The sequence below is a fragment of the Euprymna scolopes genome, chromosome 11, assembly GCF_053919585.1.
Source record: "Euprymna scolopes isolate OS-2025 chromosome 11, ASM5391958v1, whole genome shotgun sequence".
Classification (NCBI taxonomy): Eukaryota; Metazoa; Mollusca; class Cephalopoda; order Sepiida; family Sepiolidae; genus Euprymna; species Euprymna scolopes.
The window spans coordinates 6,895,749-6,910,748 of record NC_136492.1 but is presented as its reverse complement, the minus strand read 5'-3'; the positions used below and the strand labels follow the sequence as shown (position 1 = coordinate 6,910,748).

The 15,000-nt window shown below is 34.6% G+C and overlaps 1 protein-coding gene and 1 pseudogene across 1 annotated transcript in view; both read right to left on the bottom strand.

Moving 5' to 3' along the window:
• Positions 1–1,835: 1,835 nt before the first annotated feature.
• Positions 1,836–1,953, bottom strand: LOC145288350 (U2 spliceosomal RNA; annotated as a pseudogene).
• Positions 1,954–14,936: 12,983 nt separating this feature from the next.
• Positions 14,937–15,000, bottom strand: part of LOC145287758 (N(6)-adenine-specific methyltransferase METTL4-like) — a 769,319-nt gene continuing 769,255 nt past the window's right edge. Inside the window, exon 9 of the mRNA XM_080135539.1 lies at positions 14,937–15,000. This exon is cut by the window's right edge and continues 165 nt beyond it. The gene's annotated coding sequence lies outside the window, so the exon portion shown is untranslated.

The window sequence follows — 15,000 nt, the reverse complement described above, 5'->3', positions numbered from 1 at the left end:
GAATTATAAAACAAAACTGCGTTCTTGGCCTTCGGGCCAAGATGAAAGTTTAGTATCTGTTCTTCAGATGCTGCTCTTTAATTTCTTGTTCTCTCTCAGTGGAGGAGAAATCCTTCACGACTGAGACAATTTTTAATTTTTGTTCCTTTTCTTCATGTTAAAAAACGACCCTGGTGTCTAGCTCTGTCCCGTGGGGAGGAATTGTAAATAGGAACTATAATCGTGTTAGCAGGTGAAAAATTGCCACGATCTTGTTTAAATCAAAACGGAAAATTACATTCCTTTTGAACTCTACTGTGTTTTACGATCGTTTTCATCAAATTATATTTTTTATTTTCTTTAATAAATAATTTTGTACCTTGTCGATTTTCGTAATTTTTGGATATAATCATCTTAAAAATACAAGGACTACGTAGATACCGTTGTTTTCATGTGAAGTCCAGTTTTACGATTTCTGAAATTTCGTCCCAATTATGTAGAAGTGCCACAAGTTTTTATGACATTTTTTTTATTTGTGCTTGTGTTCCTTCTTGTCGACGTCACAATATTTTGTTACCATATATAAGTTGGGAAATTATCAACAAAGTGAAGCATGGAAAAATCTTCCCCAAATTTTTTTTTTTACATTTTTATCTAGCGAATAAACATACGAAAACCCACATTTATTATTTTATTTATTTATTTTTTACATGGAGGTCACCACTTATCAAGGCCTGGAAGCCACTCGGGGTAAGGGTTATTGCATGTACAGTAATCAATGGGATAGTATCGTAGTAATCGTTAGTATTGGAGATTTGATAAAGCGTCTTACTTAAGGGAGCGGTTCAATAGGAATTTGTTTATGTTGGACTTGAAGACATCCAAGTTGTAGTCAGGTGGGAAACAGGCAAACGAGAGTTCCACAGGCATGCAGTTCTAAGAAAGGAGGTTTGTTCATGGAATCTACGCTTTGATTTAGGCACAGATAAAAAGTGGGGGAAATTAATGACAGTGGTTTCAGCTAGACAGGTGTTTATCGTGAAAGATTGGCGAGGGGGGAGACCAGAGATTGGAGCTCAGACAATGATGAAATCCAACTTATGCAATAGGGTTAAATTTGATTCTTTAATTCTAAAACGAAACTAACATTTTTTTTTTGATAACTCTGTGTGACGTACAAGAAAAATATTCTTTTTCTAAAGAATAAAAGTGAATAAAGATTATTTTTTTCCGAGAATCTTTATATATTTATCTAGCGAATAAACATAAAATTGCATATGAAAAACCACTTTTATTCTTTTTAAATTCAATTTTTAAGCGTCTATCGTCAGTTTGTCGCTTCTTGATCGACTTCAGCTACTTTGCTAATTCACTTTCAAAAACAAATTAAAAAGTAATCACCGTGGGTTTTCTTATGTAATTTTATGCTTATTCGTTAGATAAATGCATGAAGTTCTCGTAAAAATAAACCTTATTAATCTTTATTCTTTAGAAATATATATTTCCGATACGCCACATAGATTTATCAAAAAAACTTAGCTTCGTTTTAGAATTAAAAAATCAAATTTATCTCCGTTGCATAAGTTAGATTTAAAAAAAAAACAAGGCCGATAGCCATTAGTCGCGTGCTCTCATGTAATGAATGCGTGAATGTAAGATTGACATGAAATTCTTAAAGATAAACTTAAAATGACCGAAAAATGGGCTGAAATAACTTAAATAAATAAAAAGTAAATGACTTAGAATGACTTTAATGAACTTAAGGATGAATTGAATGCTTAAAAAATAACTGGAATCCTTCAAAAACAACTTGAATGATCTGGAGAATGATTTGAAGGCTTTGAGACTGACTGGTTGTAAAGTGGGCGATCATTTTACATTAAATTAATACAGAAAAAAGTTACAAACGTAAGTACAGCATGTAGTAAGAACAGGTACTACACTTTGATCTTGGCCAAAAGGCCAAGAAAAGCTGTATTTATTTGCTCCCCCACCGAGCAAATTAGGCACAAGGCAGATTTTTAATGTGAGGAGTGAAGGGGAAATGGGGACCAACTCCCCGGGGAGTAGGGGAGCTGGATAGTGACAATTGGTATGAAGGGTTGCCCCTACATTGACCAAGGTCTTATATGTGGGGTCGCCCCCAAATATGCTCTTTGCTTGCAGTATCTGCTGGAACAGATACTACACTTTTATCTTGACCAAAAGTCAAGAAAAGCTTAAAAAGCTAAGAACAGCAACTATTAACAACAGACCTTTGATCTTAACCAAAAAGGCCAAGCACAAAAGTGTTACCGACGAACCGACCGACCGACAGAGTAACTCAGAGTCGCTTGCACGCGACTAAAAATAACAGAGTTTTATTAATTCGCTAGATAAAATTATAAAAATAAAAATAAAAATTTCTGTAGAAAGTTTTATTTATTTAGTTATTGATACATCACATGAGATCTAACCATTTTGGGCGTAGCAGAATGGCGGGCTGAAATTTAGCGTACTGCCGTACTAAAAAAGAATTATCCTTTTAACGGCTTCTCTATTTTCATATTTTCAAGTAATGCTTCTAAAACAAAATTAATTTTCTGTTTTCTTACTCGACAAAGTTTGTTATTTTAATTGTTTCGCCGCTGTCATAATCTAGTTTATAACCGTACATGGAATCGGTGATTAAAGAAAGAAAAATATATTTGGTTTCATGCCGCCATTTTGAATCCTATTCAACTTTCTGGTTCAATAATGTCGTATCTTTCTTTGGCTGTCTAGACATCTAGAAAATCGTTTCAAAGTTTACATCTTTTTGATCTTTGTACAGGCGTGGCTCATTTTTATTTATTACATTCAAATGTTGCCATTTATTTTATTTAGCTTTTCACATACACACAAGTACGTCCTAAATTGGAGTATTGTTGCCACATCTGAGCAGGGGATGCTCGTCGCGCCCTACCCAGCCTTGATAGAGTTCAAAACCAGCTTCGAAACCTTTTCTCTTTCCTGCAACCTCTTTCCCACAGAAGAGACGTTGCGAGCCTCTATATCGTAATTTACATAGCAAGTATTCGTCCGAGCTCCAATCTATGCCCCTCCCCTCCGCTGGACTTTCACAAAAAAAAAAAAAAGAAAAAAAAAAACACTAGACTAGCTACAAATACTAAAACAATTTCCCACACTCTCTAAACGCAAATTCCGTGAACAAACCTTCTTTTCTAGAACTGTCCGCTTGTGGAACATTATTTCGCTGACCTGCTTCCTAGGTGGCTACAATATCGTAGCCTTCAAGTTCAATGTAAACAAATTCTTGTTGAACCGTTCCATTAAACAATCAAATTCTGCCCAATTTACACCATTAACGATTACTACACTATCACCTTAACGCTGATCCTCGAATGGCCTTCGGACTTTGATTAGTGGTGACTCTCACCAAAAAACTTTTTTTTTTAAATCAGTATAACTACACTATAGTAACAAAATTCATAAAACAAAAAATGTATTAAAAAAACAATGATACCTACTAACTTTTGTGTCAATTCAAACTACAAGCGCTGACATTTACTTATTTAGCATGTCAGAAGTACTTAAATATTAATGCATTATTTAAAAAACCAAGTTTTCGATATTTATCGTTAAAAAACCCCACATAAAACAATGGTTTTGAGAACACGTGACATTACCAGGAAAGTAACTCATATTCTTGTTAAGCCGTCCTTCTAAATAATTAAATTTTACCCAATTTATGCCATTAATGATTACATTCATTAACCCTTATCCTCGAGTGGCCTTCTGGCCTTGATAAGTTATGATTTCCAAGTAAAAACAAAACAATTATAAATGAATAACAAGAAATATTTAATTATGAACTGTTAAAAACTAGTTAAGCCAATTCGGCACGCAAATAAGGGGATTTTGTGTTTCTACGACATATACACGCAGGTGAAACGATGAAATTGTCGCCCTAGAAAAGACGACATAGTTCCATTTCCATTTGATGAAAGCAGTTTTTTTCTTTCTTTCTTTTTTTTTTTGGGGGGGGGGTATTTTTTTATCATAGACCATCTACTAGTTTGCGAGTTGTGTACAAATCCCAAGTCCGATAGGAGCCTTCTATCATATCTGAAAGTGACACAATGTTTAATGAATGAGACCGAAGATGCGCTGTTGTACAATTCATGCTCTCTACCGATCCAAGTTTTGACAACAGGACCATTGCCAACACCTCCAAAATGCATCGCTGGATTGCCACGAATAACAGGGACGTGCCCAGGGTAATGAAAACAAAGTTTCCGGCCACGGTTATGGTCTTTGGTGTGGTTTCAAGTGAGGACGACATCGTGCCACTTTACATCTTCGAAGTCGGCTTGAAAGTCAACACCAAAGTGTACCTGGATATGATGAAGAATAGGGTAATCTCCTGATGCAATCAAATTGCCGCTGGCAGACCCTAGGTGTGGCAGCAGGACTCTACGCCAGCCCACAAGTCCGAAGAGACCAAGGCTTGGCTTCAGAAGAAGTGCTACGACTTTATACCCTTCTCTTACTGGCCCCCTACACCTCCCTCAACCTGAGCCTGCTGGGCTTCTTTGTTTGGTCATACGTCGAGAACATCACCAGCATGACCTCTCACAACACCAAAGCTAGTCTGATCACTGAGTATTCACTGAGCTCTCGCAGGTGCTTGTGGAGTAGGCATGTTTCCAGTTCCAGATCCATATCAAGCGGTGATTGAAGCTGAAGGCGGCTACACTGATAAAATTTGTCGGCCTAAATAAAACATCTATTCATTCTACCCTGTAGGATATACGGTATAATCATGTTGACCGACCGTTTCTCAGCAGATCACTGGAGTTGAGCCTGGTCAGTACTAAAACGAGTGACCATTTGTGAATCTAAGCTGTTGTGTGTGCTCTCCGCTTATCTCTGCATTGTTTCCAGTCAGTATCAAGCCTCCTTTTGCGACTGGACCCAAGCAGATACATAGATATTCGAATATTCCAGTCAAGTTCTCAAACATTGAGTCAATAAAGAAGTTGAGAACATAATCGTCTTCTCCCCAATTGACCATTTAAATATGTCATAATATATCTTTCTTGTGGTCTCTTGAGTTTACTGGATTCCAGAACAAGAATTCATCTAGTCTGGTTGAGTATCCAGCTTCATGTGGTTACTTAACATAACATCACTTTTTTTTTTTTTTTACAGTGTTCACCACTTATCAAGGCCCGGAAGCCACTCGGGGATAAGGGTTATTGCAAGTACATTACGTTAGTGTGGAGATTTGATGAAGTTTTTACTTAAGGGGGCGGTTCATTAGGAATTTGTTAACATTGGACTTGAAGACATCCAAGTTGTAGTCCGGTGGGAAGCAGGCAAACGGAACATTTCCACAGGCGCGCAGTTCTAAGAAAGAAGCTTTGTTCATGGAATCCACGTTTTGATTTAGGCACAGATAAAGACTGGGGGAAATTTTTCACAGTGGATTCAGCTAGACGGGTGTTTTTCGTGAAAGATTGGCGAGGGGGGACCCGAGATTGGAGTTCAGACGAGCACCTGCCATGGAAATAACGATAAAACAAGGATAGGCTCGCAACGTCTCTTCTGTGGGAGAGAGGTTGCAGGGTAGAGAAAAGGGCATACCCCACTAAGCCACAAAGTCTATTTTGTACTCTGTCAAGGCAGGATAGGCTGTTTTTAGCAGCTCCTGCCCGGATATGGCAACAGTATTCCATCCTTGGACGTACTTGGCTCATTGGAGAATGTGCTTCATTTCTCAGAAATCCAGTTTAGGCTAGCCATACTGAGATATTATTTGGGCTGCGAATACAAGGTTATTTTTAATATTTAGTCATGGTTTACTTGGCTATCAAAGAGTTCAATAAAGTGGATGGAACAAAGAAACATGTTAGCAGTTGTCATTTGTAGGAGAATACGAAAAAGTTGTAAAAAGATGTAGTATGAGATAGCATGATTTCTTTACTCCTCCTTCTCAACTACTTAATCTTTACTATATCCCCGAGTGGCTTTTTTTTTTTACACAGTGGTCATCACTTATCAAGGCTCGGAAGCCACTCAGGGATAATGGTTATTGCAAGTACATTACATTAGTGTGGAGATTTGATGAAGTGTTTACTTAAGGGGGCGGTTCATTAGGAATTTGTTAACGTTGGACTTGAAGACATCCAAGTTGTAGTCAAGTGGGAAGCAGGCAGACGGAACAGAGTTCCACAGGCGTGCAGTTCTAAGAAAGAAGCTTTGTTCATGGAATCCACGTTTTGATTTAGGCACAGATAAAGAGTGGGGGAAATTTTTCACAGTGGATTCAGCTAGACGGGTGTTTTTCGTGAAAGATTGGCGAGGGGGGTGAGATTGGAGTTCAGACGAGCACCTGCCATGGAAATAACGATAAAACAAGGATAGGCTCGCAACGTCTCTTCTGTGGGAGAGAGGTTGCAGGGTAGAGAAAAGGGCATACCCCACTAAGCCACGAAGTCTATTTTGTACTCTGTCAAGGCAGGATAGGCTGTTTTTAGCAGCTCCTGCCCAGATATGGCAGCAGTATTCCATCCTTGGACGTACTTGGCTTTTATATAGATAGAGAATTGCATCAGTAGTGAGATATCTTCTGGAGCGGTAGATCCTGGGCCTTGATAAGTGGTGACCCCCATGTAAAAAATAAAAAAAAATAAAAAATTAAAAAAAATATATATATATATAAATGCAACTTTGTCTGTGTGTGAGTTCCTTCCTTATGGACTCTGAAACGGCTGGACAGATTTTGTTTAAATTTTACAGATCTTTAGTGTATAAGTCTAGGAGTGATATTAGTTAAGTTTTGTCTCAGAATCTCGATAATTACCGATAATCGAAACCGTTATTTTCATTTATCTATGATCGGTAAAGTGATTTTTCCATATCGTCGCTTAGCAACAATGATAGAACAACAGGTCGCGAAAATTCTACTGTGGGTAAGTTGATAGCGTGTTTCTCTTTTTTGCTTGCATGACGTGGTCTGTAGGTTCAAACTCCGCACATAAATTTCTTAATTTTTTTTTTTTTTTTTTTTGCTAACTGGAAAGAAAGTTTATATAAAATAATTTTATAAAAGAAACAGTAGGTTCTCGAGAGTGCAATGTAGAATAACATATTTTGGACTAAGTTACTGCATGGAGGCATGTGAAGCTTCCTCTCGGGCGATTTTATGAATTTCGATGACAATGAAAATATAGGAGTGAAATGTTCGTTCATCATCATTCAATCCCGGGCAGCCTCGTGTCTCACAGCTAGTAATGAATGAATACAAATAGATAGTACTATGATCGCCCGTGTTAAACATAGTTAACGACTGTTATATCGAGCCGCCAAAAAAACGTTCGTTTATTTATCTTCAAGAAATGCCTACTATAAGATTAGTTTTCAGTTTCCAAAGAACGACACCATCTAAAGAAGTAAACCCAGAACAAAGCCAGTCAATATTGCCGTTGCGTTTCTGAATTTTTGAGATGAGGATTGGTTATTCGTATTATTTGGATTCATCGGACTACTGTTCTCATATTGAGTGTGATTTTCACAACGTTTCCAGCAAGCACAGTGGCGCAGTTGTTAATTTTGGGGGAAAAAAATCAATTGTAAAAGTGATATTCTCTTTAAGGTTCAATTCTCAGTGTGGGTAACTAAAAAATACAATTGCGTATGATTTAAGACCTCTATCCAGTCATGGCTGACAGAACAAGGGCATACTACCTCCGTAAAGCAAAACGGTATCCGTTGGAAATTCCGTCTAAATTCCCGAGTTCGACAAGATACACCTGAAAAAGGTCGGAGGTTACATCGACCAAAATATCGTGAAAATAACACTCAAGATGAGAACAGCAGTCCGACAAATCCAAATAATACGAATTATTGCCCTCTCACTCGTAACCAGCCATTGGCACGTCTTGGCGATTCTTTTAAACGAAGGCCCTATTGATCTTAATGGAATTTAATTTTGTTTGCAAATGTTCTTGAGATATCGATAGGAAAACGTATTTCTTTTTGTCTTCTAGCTTTTTAGTACGTTATATATATATATATATATATATATATATATATATATATATATATATATATAATTCCATTTTTTTTTCTTTATTCCTATCAAATTTCTATAGCAAATATCGACTACATTTTTACTATTGAATTATTTACTTTTGTTAAACACCTGCGCTTTTTAACATTACTAAAACTGCTTTCAAAATACTCCGGGATTTTCAAACTTTCTTCCCCCACCGCTAATTTTTTGATCTCCCTTAAACTACAACTTTCCCCGAATTTTCCCCGCCAAATCAGTTAACCGTTACTGGCAAATCTATCTACAGGAAACGTAGCTAAGAACTTCCGGTTTTTATTAGTTTACCACATTTCCTGTTAACTTTAATTAATTAGTTTGAAGTAGTCGCTATTTATTTGCCTCCCAACGCGGGAAAAGCAGACATATTGAAGTGCTATTCGACCGTAATTCTTTCGAAATGCATTAACAAACGATGTGTACTGGTAAATTTTATGAATCTAATATTAAATTTAAATAAGTTTGTTTTACAATCCACAGAGATTCGAAAAAGTGATAAAAAAAAATCAAATGTATAACAAATAAATATTACCAAAAGCAAGATAAGTTACTCTTACAGGGTGACCCATAAAAAACGGACCCCCCGCTCTAATTAGGCCCCGTTATTTTACTGTTTTGTCTGAATGAAATGAAACTTTGGTCATAACTAGTTTATTATATTCAAAACATCACATCAAAACACTAGGGTCTTTGGCCTTTTTTTCTCCGTTCTACAACGTTCGAGATGGCCTCTTTTTTTTTTTTTTTTTTTTTTTTTTTTTTTTTTGGTCGCCCTGTATACCAAGGTGGGAAGGTTTGTAGTGCTTTTTACTTAATATAAAATGTCTAATCGGCTCGAAAAACAACTAATCTCAACCTGTACATGAGCACAAAAAAAATGGCTGCGGAATAAATGCATTGCCGCCATTTCCTTTCATGTTGTCGTGTAACCTATAAAGTTGATTTTTTTTTCGATTAATAATACTTATCAGACGCATTCCAATACAAAATCTACATAAGAACACTCCCATATACATTAAATGCCTTCATGTGACATTTCAAAAATATCGGCCCAGTTGTTCCCCAGTCCATAGGAAACGAACTCTCATGCACAAAGTTCCTTTTAAATAATAATATGTGTGTGTGTATGTATGTATGTATGTATGTATCTGTATGTATGTATATATATACATATATATATGAGGTGGCTTTAAATAAGTTTACAAACTTTTTGTACAAGCACTTAAAATTGTTGTAAACTCTTGAAAATTCAGTATCTTCTTGCTATACATCTTATGAGACGAATGAGCAATTTTTATGAATTCAGGTTCAAATCAACAGCTATAGCAGCAAGTGGAATACACCCTACTAAAGCCCGAATGTCACAGCTGGTGAATTTCAAAAATGCAATCTGGACGTGATGACACTTTAGAAGAACGATATGCAATAAAATTCTGTTTTAAACTTGAAAAAAAAAATGCCACAGAAACGTATGGAATGCTTTAGACTGCTTGTACACCATCTTGCATGAATTGAGTATCAGTTTTGAGTTGCATAAGAGATTCAAAAAAGGTAGGGAGTCTGTGAGTAATGGTAAAAGTGTGGGATGAGTAAGGAAGTCAGAACACCAGATTTTATTGGCCAAATAAAGAATTTCATAGATAAGAATAATGAGTTAATGGATAAAGACCATCGTGTGTCAACAGAGACAATAAGTGCACAGTTTGATGTCAGTGTGGGAACTGTACACACAATTATTTGCAAGAACTGAAGATGCGGAAGATCTGTTCAAATGCACAAGTCCATCCTTGTCATAGAGTATTTGACCAAGAGGAGCATCAAAACAGTTCCTCACTCTCCCTATAGTCCAGACCTTGCTCTCTGATTTTTCGTTATTCCCTAAGCTTAAGGAAAACCTTAAAGGCTGTCGTTATGATACAATTGAGAAAGTGGAAGAGGCCGTGACGAGGGTTATTGACACGGTAATATAAGAGTACTTCCATGGAGCCTTCCAGAAATTGTTGGAATGGTACAAGTGCACTGCAGCCGGAGGAGATTACTTTGAAGGGGACTAGAGTTTCATGTGTTTACTATCAATAAAAGTGCCCAGACGAAAAAAAATCCACAATCTTATTGAAGGCACACACACACACACACACACACACACACACACACACACACACACACATATAAATTCTGCATTTAATAGTCCTTCATTATCATGGCAATTGTTTGTTGACTCTGGAGTAGAAACTTAGCATGTTGCTTTGTGGCTGGGTTCAGATCTCATGACCCGCAGGAATTGTTGTCCCTACACTGATGATTGCGTAAGCATGAAGCGGTAGTGTCTGTAGGTATATCGAGTAATTATTTATTTATAGATATATAATGAATAGTTCTATATCCTTCATTTTTACAGTACCTTGTATTCAAGCTGAAGTCGAGTTACAACAGAAAATAACGTCCATCCAATAATTATGCGTGTCACTGTATATTTTTTTGTTAAAAGCAGCGGAAATCTATACTCATATATATATATATATATATATATATATATATATATATATATATATATATATATATATATATAAATTTAAAGGAGATTAGAACAATAGTCTAAAGAGCTGAGTGTATTTTAATGTAACAGTGAAATTACTAGTTTAATTAAATACAGGAAAGAGAAAGTGCTCGTTGTAATTTAGATGTATAATAAGCTCGATAGTTAAATGTCCTAGAGCTAATTCAATATTAAGTAATGTGATTGATAATTTCAAATTTAAAAATCAAATTATAATTAAATTAAAAATCCGTTTCAAAAGAACGAACAACAACAAAATCAATTATCTGTACGATCGTTTCGGAAAACAATGCTTTTTATTGTGGTATACATCAAGTTACGTACAATAATTACATATAGACCTTGCTTATTAAAAAACTATATGTAATTATTGTACGTAACTTGATGTATACCACAATAAAAAGCATTGTTTTCCGAAACGATCGTAAAGATAATTGATTTTGTTGTTGTTCCTTCTTATGAAACGGATTTTTAATTTAATTATAATTTGATTTTTAAATTTAAAATTATCAATCACATTACTTATATATATATATATATATAAATTTTGTATGGATATATATTGTATGGATATTCATATTATAAACACTTTTCCTATTTATTTAAAAAGAAAATACAACTTTGTTATATATGGGTCATGGAATTGCATTCATCTACAAAATATCTAGTTAATTATAGTTACGTAGTTAATATTCAATTAAACATTAATTTTAATTAAATCCATACTAGATTTTTAGGTTTTCTCATGCGATGATCATCTTTTGTTAACTTTTACGTGTAATTATATTCATGCAGATATTGTACATGATTTATACTTGCGTAAAATGCTTTCTATATGTATTTATATATGCGTAAATGTTTTAAAAAGTTTGCCTACCAAACTCCTTTGTCAGGTTTTGGTCTACAGACACAAAACTTAATATATAGGGTATTTTAACCCATGCGAAACAATAAAAATATGGGTTTTAGCCGGGCAAAATCTGTGCAAAAGTGTGAAAATTAAAAACATGGAATTTGCCAAGTGAAGGTCGAATGACGGCATTACGAATATGCATGCACAACGTAATAGCTATTAGTTCATGTTTTAATTTTTAGCCTTGCAGCAAATACGTCTTCATAGCTCGGGCATTATCGTCGAAGGAAAAAGTAAATCGTAAGCTAAACGATTCTCAGTAGTGGCGCACAAGTCATTTTTTTTTTTTTTTAACTTTAAATCTTTACTATATATTAGGTCCAATATAACAATAAATACGAAATCTGCATTAATCAAAATATCATATTTAAACGGATTTTATGACCAGGCAATGCCGGAAGACCTGCTAGTGTATGTATGTATATATATATATATATATATATATATATATATATATATATGTATATATATATATATAATTTCTAAATAATAAACTTCAGTATCACTGGCTATAAAGTCAGTGTCCATTTCATAATGATTGTGAAGGGTTATATAAAAAATAAACGCGATTTTATACTGTACTTAACAAGAACACAAATAACTGTTACCAAACGCAAGAAAATTTATTTATTGTAAGATTTATTATCTATGCATGCATTCATGTCATTTTACTTGGCCCAACCAGCGTCCTTTTCAAGATAGACGATAATTTTGTTGAAACTTGGTTCAGTATACTGCAAAGTATTTTGAAATAAATAAGAAGTTAATTTTAGTAAGTTAAAAATATACAGAACTGTCGAAAATAAAAGATGATTAAATTCTACCTTTTTGGTTGTTAAGTTTCGCTGTCGTATGGTTTAACATCAAGTAAAGAATCGATGCCGTATCTATAAAAAAAAAAACATCTACAAACGATTAATTTATTTTTATTTCGGACTATTAGTCTCATTTTATTAGTTGTTTTTTTTTTTAATCTTTTTATTAGTTCACATATATACCAATATAAATATATATAAACATAGATATATATACCAAATATAAATTTAATCTTTTTATTGGTTCACATATAAAACAACAACTAATAAAGATGAGACTAATAGTCCGAAATAAAAATAAATTAATATATAATGCTCATCTACAAAAAATGAATTCCAATTAAGGAATAATATATATATCTACAAACAACTTAAAAACATTTTTTTAAAAGTGAAAAACATGTCGATAGATGAAATTTTCTTGTTTTGAATTAAATCGTTAAATTTTAGAAGAGTTTCTGGCGAGTAACTAATCTGTACAAGTCACAAGAGAAATAATCGTTTTTGGTGGGTCCGTACACGTCTTGAACTCACAGACGAAGAGCAAAATTTCTTCTTGTTTGAACCTAAAAAAAAATTGTGTGAAAATTCTAAAATATCAAGTACTTTTCTAGTGATTCCAGTTTCTGATTGGTTGCTAGTAGATCATGGCTCCATTTGATTGGTTAGTTTCTATCACCAGAACCTTCCAATTTTCTTTAACACCTTTATGACCTAGATATATATTTTTTATAGTTAAACTATCTATCTATATATATAAAACGCAAATGCGTCACATGCATTTTTGTATGTCTTTTTTCGCTGACGGTCCGGGGGAGGGGGGGTGTACTATCGCTTAGAAGTGTTTATATACTCCCTAGATAATAATATCGAAGACTTGGGAACGCCGGTCGCGTCTAGATTTATTTACGTCGATTTTTACAAAATTCTTGCTATTTCAGCCCGTCTTGTGTTCGTTCAGCTTTTTTGTATAAAACCGAATCTAATTCAAAGCTAAGAATTGTTCCCGGCAATCGCACCGGGGGGAACGTCCATTAGCAATCAGCTTTGATCAATGTGGGGGTCAAACTACTTATATCAGACAATTGCTATTCAATCTGGATAATCCCCTTTTTATGGGAAGCTGGTCCCCTCCCCCAACATCTTGGGGAAACAACCAGCCAAAGATGGGTAGACAAACCCAAAAGCTGCCCCCCCCACCGCAGTAAAAGTTAACTCCGCTACTTCTATTTGACCTCATTAATGAGGTCAAATATTGCGAGCACGTGTCAATTCTGTTTTTAATAAATAAATAAATTCAAACGTTTTTCAGTTGCTCTTTGTTGGCCGAGCGGGTAACGTGCCAGGTTTTTTTTTTTTTTTTTTTTTTTGCACACTTTCTTTTCCACCTTCGCCTCAAGGCTTCGGGTTCAATCCTAACTACTTACCCAAACTGTTTTTTTAAGGCCTCTCCCCAACACAAACACCCGGGCAACGATTTTTTTAAAAGAAGTTTTAACATTGTTATATATATATATATACATATAAATATTTAAACAGGATTCTTACTTCGCTTATTGTTTTGCTTTGATCCCCCACCCTGACAAACACGCACACTTCTAAACACCCGGGCAACGCCGATTACCCCCGCTAGTATGAATATAAAGTGGGAATTGATTCAAACACGCCATGTACGTATTAGTTCAGCGTTGCTCCATTTCATTGGTCAGTTCTTATCACCAGGGTCTATAAATAGAACCTAATTTTCTTTCATCATGCCCTCACATATTGTTAAAAATATTGCAACATCTTGCGTTTGGCAAAAGTTATTTGATTTTTTTTTTTTGTCACTTCTTTGAAATTACTGCTCAATCGTAAAATAAAAAAATAAATAAATAATGAAATTATATACTTGGATTTTACTGTCACTGGATTATTTATCTTCCACCAGACTATCCATTCACGTGTAATCACTTTTTTCTTCACCATATTCCCTCTGCTTCACTTTTTTTGTTTTCAAGTAAGATCTTTGACTTACTTGTTGTTTCATCAAATACTTTTGCATGCAAAATCCGATCCCGCATTTTGGTAATTCCTCCCCTCTGATGAGAAGGAAAGTATTTCTTTGAAACTCCACGGATTAAGGACTATCCACTTATCTAGTGTTTCCTTTTCAGATTAAATATGTTTTTTAACTCATTTCAAAGTGTTTTTTAACATGTTTTATTAACTGTTTGCTCGTGTATATATATATATATATATATATATATATATATATATATATATATATATATATATATATATATATATATATAATCAGCAGTTTCCTTCCACGAATTGTAGACATGTGGAACTCTGTTTGATGATTGTTTCAGCCTATCTCTAACCTTGGTCTTTTCAAGACTCAGGCCAATACGTTTCTCTCTTCTTTTTGAAAATAATCTTTAGTTCTTGTTAACTCCATAAATCAAGTGGCTTCACGCCTAGTCTGGCATGATTTCTATTTAAAAAAAAAATATAATAATATTAATACAGATTACCCATTTTCTTTATCCAAATATTTTGAATTAAAGAAAAAATACCTCCGTAAGTAACCCGACTGTTTTGGATTTTTATTTATTTTTTATGTACATTGAAACTTACACATACAATCTACAAATAT